The following is a 5,765-nucleotide window of genomic DNA, read 5'->3' as shown; positions in this document are numbered from 1 at the left end:
CCACGAAATCATCTCCTTCCTCCTCCAAGACTTCCCACGAAATCAGCTCCTTCCTTCCTTCCTTCCTCCAAGACTTTCCATGCAATCAGCTCCTTCCTTCCTCCAAGACTTTCCATACAATCGTCCTCTTCTTTCCTCCAAGACTTTCCAGGCAATCAGCTCCTTCCTTTCTCCCTCCAAGACTGTCCATGCAATCATCCTCTTCCTTCCTCCTCCAAGATTTTCCAGGCAATCAGCTCCTTCCTTCCTCCAAGACTTCCCACGAAATCATCTCCTTCCTTCCTCCAAGACTTTCCAGGCAATCATCCTCTTCCTCTCTCCGAGACTTTCCAGGCAATCAACTCCTTCCTTCCTTCCTCCAAGACTTTCTACAAAATCATCTCCTTCCTTCCTCCAAGACTTTCCATGAAATCACCTCCTTCTTCCTCCAAGACTTCCCACGAAATCAGCTCCTTCCTTCCTTCCTCTGAGACTTTCCAGGCAATCAGCTCCTTCCTTCCTCCAAGACTTCAATGATCTCCTTCATTCCTCCTCCAAGACTTTCCATGAAATCATCTCCTTCCTTCCTTCCTCTGAGACTTTCCAGGCAATCAGCTCCTTCCTTCCTCCAAGACTTCAATGATCTCCTTCATTCCTCCTCCAAGACTTTCCATGAAATCATCTCCTTCCTTCCTCCAGGACTTCCCACGAAATCATCTCCTTCCTTCCTCCAAGACTTTCCAGGCAATCGGCTCCTTCCTTCAAGGAGAGAATGATAGAGTTGGGGCTACAGAGATTTTCCATGGAAAAGGTTGGAAGAGCACACCAAGGATGGTCCTGGGGACAGGTGAGGAGCAGCACCAGTGGGACTGAGCGCTGTGGAAGGACTTTCCTTGGAGGAGGAACGAGCAGCTCGTGCCTCGAGCCTCCCACCCCGAGCCCAAAGCACTCGAGGAGCTCGTTTGTCAACAGGCAGGAGCCTTTGATTCCCCTCATCCCTCCGGGAAGATTAAACGGGTAAAGTAATGGGTATTTACTCTTCTCCGCTTGTGTACACAACAGGATTGTGTTCCCTTTGCTGAGAGCTCGGCTCTAATTACCCTCATTAACAAAGCCGGGCTTAAACTCCACAACGTCTCTCTAACACCTCACGTGTGTGATATGCCCGCTCTCCTAAATACCCCCTTCCTTTGACTTATCTGAGGTTTAGCCTCCCAAAAAGAGGCTTTTTTTTCTGGCATCCCGGAGCCAGGAGCGTTCCCAACTCGGCGGGATCCAAGAGATCCTGGTGGTGTCTCCTTGATGGGGCTCGTCTTCCCGCGGATCCAATTTTGTGTGCTCATCAAAGCAGGCGGTGTGTGGTGGGAGCAGCATATGCCACGGCAGATGGCACCGACGCAATTCCAGGGGAGTGAAATCACTCATCTGCTCTCCCCTGCCTTTGGAGAGACCGGGAATGCTGCGGGAGAGAAAGGGGAGATGGAGCAACCATGGAAAATTAGGTGAGCTCTGAGTATCTCCGTTGTCTGGAGTCTGCAAAGAGGGGCTGGAACGTGTGCAGGGAAGGGAATGGAGCTGGGGAAGGGGCTGGAGCAGCAGGAGCAGCTGAGGGAGCTGGGGGGGCTCAGCCTGGAGAAAAGGAGGCTCAGGGGGGACCTTCTGGCTCTGCAACTCCCTGACAGGAGGGGGGAGCTGGGGGAGGGTCGAGTTCTGCTCCCAGGGAACAAGGGACAGGAGGAGAGGGAACAGCCTCCAGTTGTGCCAGGGGAGGCTCAGGTTGGACATGAGGAGGAATTTCTGCCTGGAAAGGGTTGTCAGGCCTTGGCAGGGGCTGCCCAGGGAGGTTTGGAGTCCCCATCCCTGGAGGTGTCCATAGAATGACAGGACGTGGCACTGAGTGCTCTGGGCTGGGGGACAAGGTGGGATCGGGCACAGGGGGGACTGGATGATCTCAGAGCTCTTTTCCGACCTCAGTGATCCTGGGATTCTCTGACCCACAGCCTGACAGCCCCTGCTGTTGCTCTGTAACAGGTCACCAGCTGCAATACCACTCCCAGCAGCCAGAACTGGTGCCTCTTCTCCTGGTCAACCCCACTGCTGTTGAAGAGATACTCCAATTTCTCTTCCTCATAGGATTCAAAAATATAATATCTGCAGAGAGGGAACTGAGCAGTCTCTGCAAAAAGCCATGAACTACGAAAGCTGGGGGAAAAACCCTTTTCACTGACCTCATCTCTGTGGATTCTTCCTGCCTTCTCCAGCAGAATGGAAGAGACTCCTTACATGAATTTATCACGTCCTACCCCCGCGCCAGAGAATCCACATCCTAATCTCATCAGCCCTCTGCATAAAACCCATGGTGTTCCCCCTTTTTCATATGTATATCCAATCCCCCTTATAAATCCCCCAAGACAAAATAAAGTTTTTCCCATGAGGTAATTCCTAAGACCCCTGGATGCAAACCTGGAGCAGAACCAAACAGAGCCCTGCAATGAGGTCTGCAGACACACTTCCCTCTGGTTCCTGGGGTTTGGAGAGCAGATCCTTAACATTCCCAACCATCCTGGACAAAGCCTTGGATTTGAATAAGTTGTGACCCCGGAGGCAGGACCTGAGATCCAGCACTGCCCCAATCCCCACCAGGGGTGGAGGGGCTGCAGCTGAGAAGGTACCAGGGCAGGAAAATAGAATCCATTGGGATTGTCCAGCCTGACTCTTCCTGCCTGACATCCCAGTTGCCCCAGTCCTCCCAGTCAACCCCAGTTCCACCCCCAGTCCTCCCAGTTTCTTCCAGTCCTCCAAGCTCCCCCTAGTTCTTCCAGTTCCCACAGTCCTCCCAGTCAGCCCCCGTCCTCCCAGTTCCCTCCAGTCCTCCCAGTTCCCCAGTCTTTCCTGTGCCCTCCAGTCCTTCCAGTTCCCACAGTCCTCCCACTTCCCCCTGTCCCCCCCAGTTCTTCTAGTCCCCCCCAGTCCTCCCAGTTTCCTCTAGTCCTCCAAGTTCCCCCTAATCCTCCCAGCTGCGCCCAGTCCCCCCAGACCTCTCCAATCCTTCAAGTTCCCTGAATCCTCCAGTAGCTCCCAGTCTTCCCAGTTCACCTCAGTCCTTCCAGCCCGCCCAATTATCCCAGTCCTCCCACTTCCCCCAGTCCCTCCCAGTCCTTCCAGCCCCCCCCCCAGTCCTTCCAGTCCCCCCCAGTCCTCTCAGTTCCCCCAGTCCTCTCCAATCCTCCCACTTCCCCCAGTCCTTCCAGTTCCCACAGTCCTCCCACTTCCCCCAGTCCCCTGCAGTCCTTCCAGTCCCCCCCCAGTCCTCCCAGTAGCTCCCAGTCCCCTCAGTTCCCTCCAGTCCTCTCAGTACTCTGTCCTTCCAGTCCCACCAGTCCTCTCCAATCTTTCCAGTCCCCCCCAGTCCTCCCACTTCACCCAGGCCTCCCAGTTCTTGCAGTCCTCCCAGTTCCTCCCATTCCCCCAGTCCTCCCAGTCAAGCCCAGTCTCTCAGTTCCCCCCAGTCTTCCCAGTCCCCCAGTCCTCCAGTAGCTTCCAGTCTTCCCAGTTCACTTCAGTCCTTCCAGCCCACCCAGTTCTCCCCGTCCTCCCAGTCTCCCCTAGTCCTCTCCAATTCCTCCCACTTCCCCCAGTCCTCCCTGTTCCCCCAGTCCTCCCAGTCAAGCCCAGTCTCTCAGTTCCCCCCAGTCTTCCCAGTCTCCCCAGTCCTCTCCAGTCCTTCCAGTTACACCAGTCCTCCAGTAGCTCCCAGTCTTCCCAGTTCACTTCAGTCCTTACAACCCACCCAGTCCTCCCACTTCCCCCAGGCCTCCCAGCTCTCCCAGTCCTCTCCAATCCTCCCACTTCCCCCAGTCCTTCCAGTTCTCCCAGTCTTTCCAGTTCCCCCAGTCCTCCCGGTTCTCCCAGTCCATCCCAATCCCCCCAGTCCTTCCAGCCTCCCCAGGTCCTCCCAGTCCCCTGAGTCCCCTGTCCCCCTGTCCCCCCCACTCTCCCAGTTCTCCCAGTCCCCCCTCAATCCCTCCAATTCCTGCCCAGCCCATCCCAATTCCCCAAGTCCCTTCAGTCCCTCCAGTTCCCCCAATCACCCCAATTCCCACCAGTCCCTCCCCAGTCCCTCCCCAGTCCCCTCAGACCCTCCACTGCCCCCCTGACAGGGAGGGAACCAGAAACTGGGAACCAGATGCCACAATTCCCCTTTTCCTCTCATTTCTGCCCTCTGGAAGATGCTGTAGCACCTTGGAAAACCCTTTAGCTCTGTTCTCACCATCCTGGCAGGGAAATAACACCCGTTGGGATGAGGGGAAAAGTGAGGAAAAGCGGGATTTTCTGTCCCCTTGCACTGGGAGCAGCTTCTGGGAGCTTCCCCTGGCTCTGGCTGCAGCAGAAGGACCAATTTATTAAAAAATAATTCCAAAACCCATCTGTGATCCCCCGGGGACAAATTCCAGAGAGGGTGACACTCCTTTCTGAGGATGAAATGGGAGGTTTTATGATCACACAGCCTCATTACTCCCAGCTCCCGGTGGTGTCCTTTGTATCCCAAGACCCGATTTACCCTGGAATTCATGGAATTCGCTCTCTCCACCAACACCAGGAGCAAACCAACTCCTGAACAGCTTTTCCCGGCCGGAATCCGTTGGTTTTTGGGTGGAGCTTTGCCAGTGGAATTCAGGGACCTGGTCCTGGCAGAGGGGACAAAGCCTTGCTGAGGAGGTGAGTGGGGTTTTGTGGAGTTCTCCTGGGAATAAAGGCCTTTTCTGATGGAAAAGGGCACTGAATTTCTGGGAATTTTGAGCAGGGATTCCACGAGGCTCCTACCTGGCTTTCCTCAAGGGACTTCTACCAGCAGAAGTGAAGAGTCTCTGGCTTACAGAGAGAGCCAATTGCTCCTCCAAGGGAATGATCACCTGGAGAGAACCTTCCCATGCCTTTTTCTGGGAATATCATTGATTTTTTCTTTTTCGGTATTTTGGGGTGGATTTTTTTTTTTCTTAAACTTGGTTCCTTGAGGCAGGAGTTGGTGTCCCTGGAAGGACAACAGAGGAGGTTGGTCTGGGCACTGTCCTTGGTCCAACACTGGAGCAGGAGAGAGGTGGGTGATATCCCAAACCTGGCAGGTTTGGATAATGCCCTTAACAACAGGATTGAACTTCTGCTCAGTCCTCAAGTGGTCAGGTAGTGACATGAGGGGATCAGTGTAGGTGCCTTGTGACTGAAAACCCCTTCCCAAACTTTCCCTTCCTTTCCCAAACCTTCTCAAACCTTCCCAAACCTTCCCTTCCCAAACCTTCCCTTCCCAAACCTTCCCTTCCCAAACCTTCCCCTCACAACCTTCCCCTCCCAAACCTTCCCCTCCCAAACCTTCCCTTCCCAAACCTTCCCTTCTCAAACCTTCTCAAACCTTTCCAAAACTTCCCTTCCCTTCCCAAACCTTCCCTTCCCTAACCTTCCTTTCCCTAACCTTCCCTTCCCTTCCCAAACCTTCCCTTTCCCTTCCCAAACCTTCCCAAATTGTCCCTTCCCTTCCTTCCCAAAACTTCCCTTCCCTTCCCAAACCTTCCCTCCCCTCCCTTTCCCTTCCCAAACCTTCCCTTCCCTTCTCAAACCTCTTCCTTTCCCAAACCTTCCCTTCCCTTTTCCCTTCCCTTCCTTTCCCTTTTCCTTTCCCATTCCCCTTTCCCTTTCCTCCCCTTCCCAAAACCCTTCAGTGCAGCAAATCCCATTCCTCTGGGATGGAGCCCCAAATTCCCTGATGGGAAACTCTGGGAGCTGCAGGTGGA

The 5,765-nt window shown here is 54.3% G+C and overlaps 1 long non-coding RNA gene across 2 annotated transcripts; it reads left to right on the top strand.

Annotated features, from left to right (window-relative positions):
- The first annotated feature begins 696 nt into the window (after positions 1-696).
- Positions 697-2,237, top strand: LOC116786068. 2 transcript variants are annotated; one of them, XR_004356812.1, is made up of 3 exons: positions 697-996; positions 1,331-1,481; positions 1,980-2,237. It is a non-coding gene; the product is annotated as an uncharacterized LOC116786068 (long non-coding RNA). The 2 variants fall into 2 exon arrangements; XR_004356811.1 differs by having other exon boundaries at positions 1,328-1,481.
- Positions 2,238-5,765: the final 3,528 nt, after the last annotated feature.

Source organism: Chiroxiphia lanceolata, chromosome 4, assembly GCF_009829145.1.
Source record: "Chiroxiphia lanceolata isolate bChiLan1 chromosome 4, bChiLan1.pri, whole genome shotgun sequence".
Classification (NCBI taxonomy): domain Eukaryota; kingdom Metazoa; phylum Chordata; class Aves; order Passeriformes; family Pipridae; genus Chiroxiphia; species Chiroxiphia lanceolata.
The sequence above is the reverse complement of the archived record's forward strand: the minus strand, read 5'-3'. Positions and strand labels throughout refer to the sequence as shown.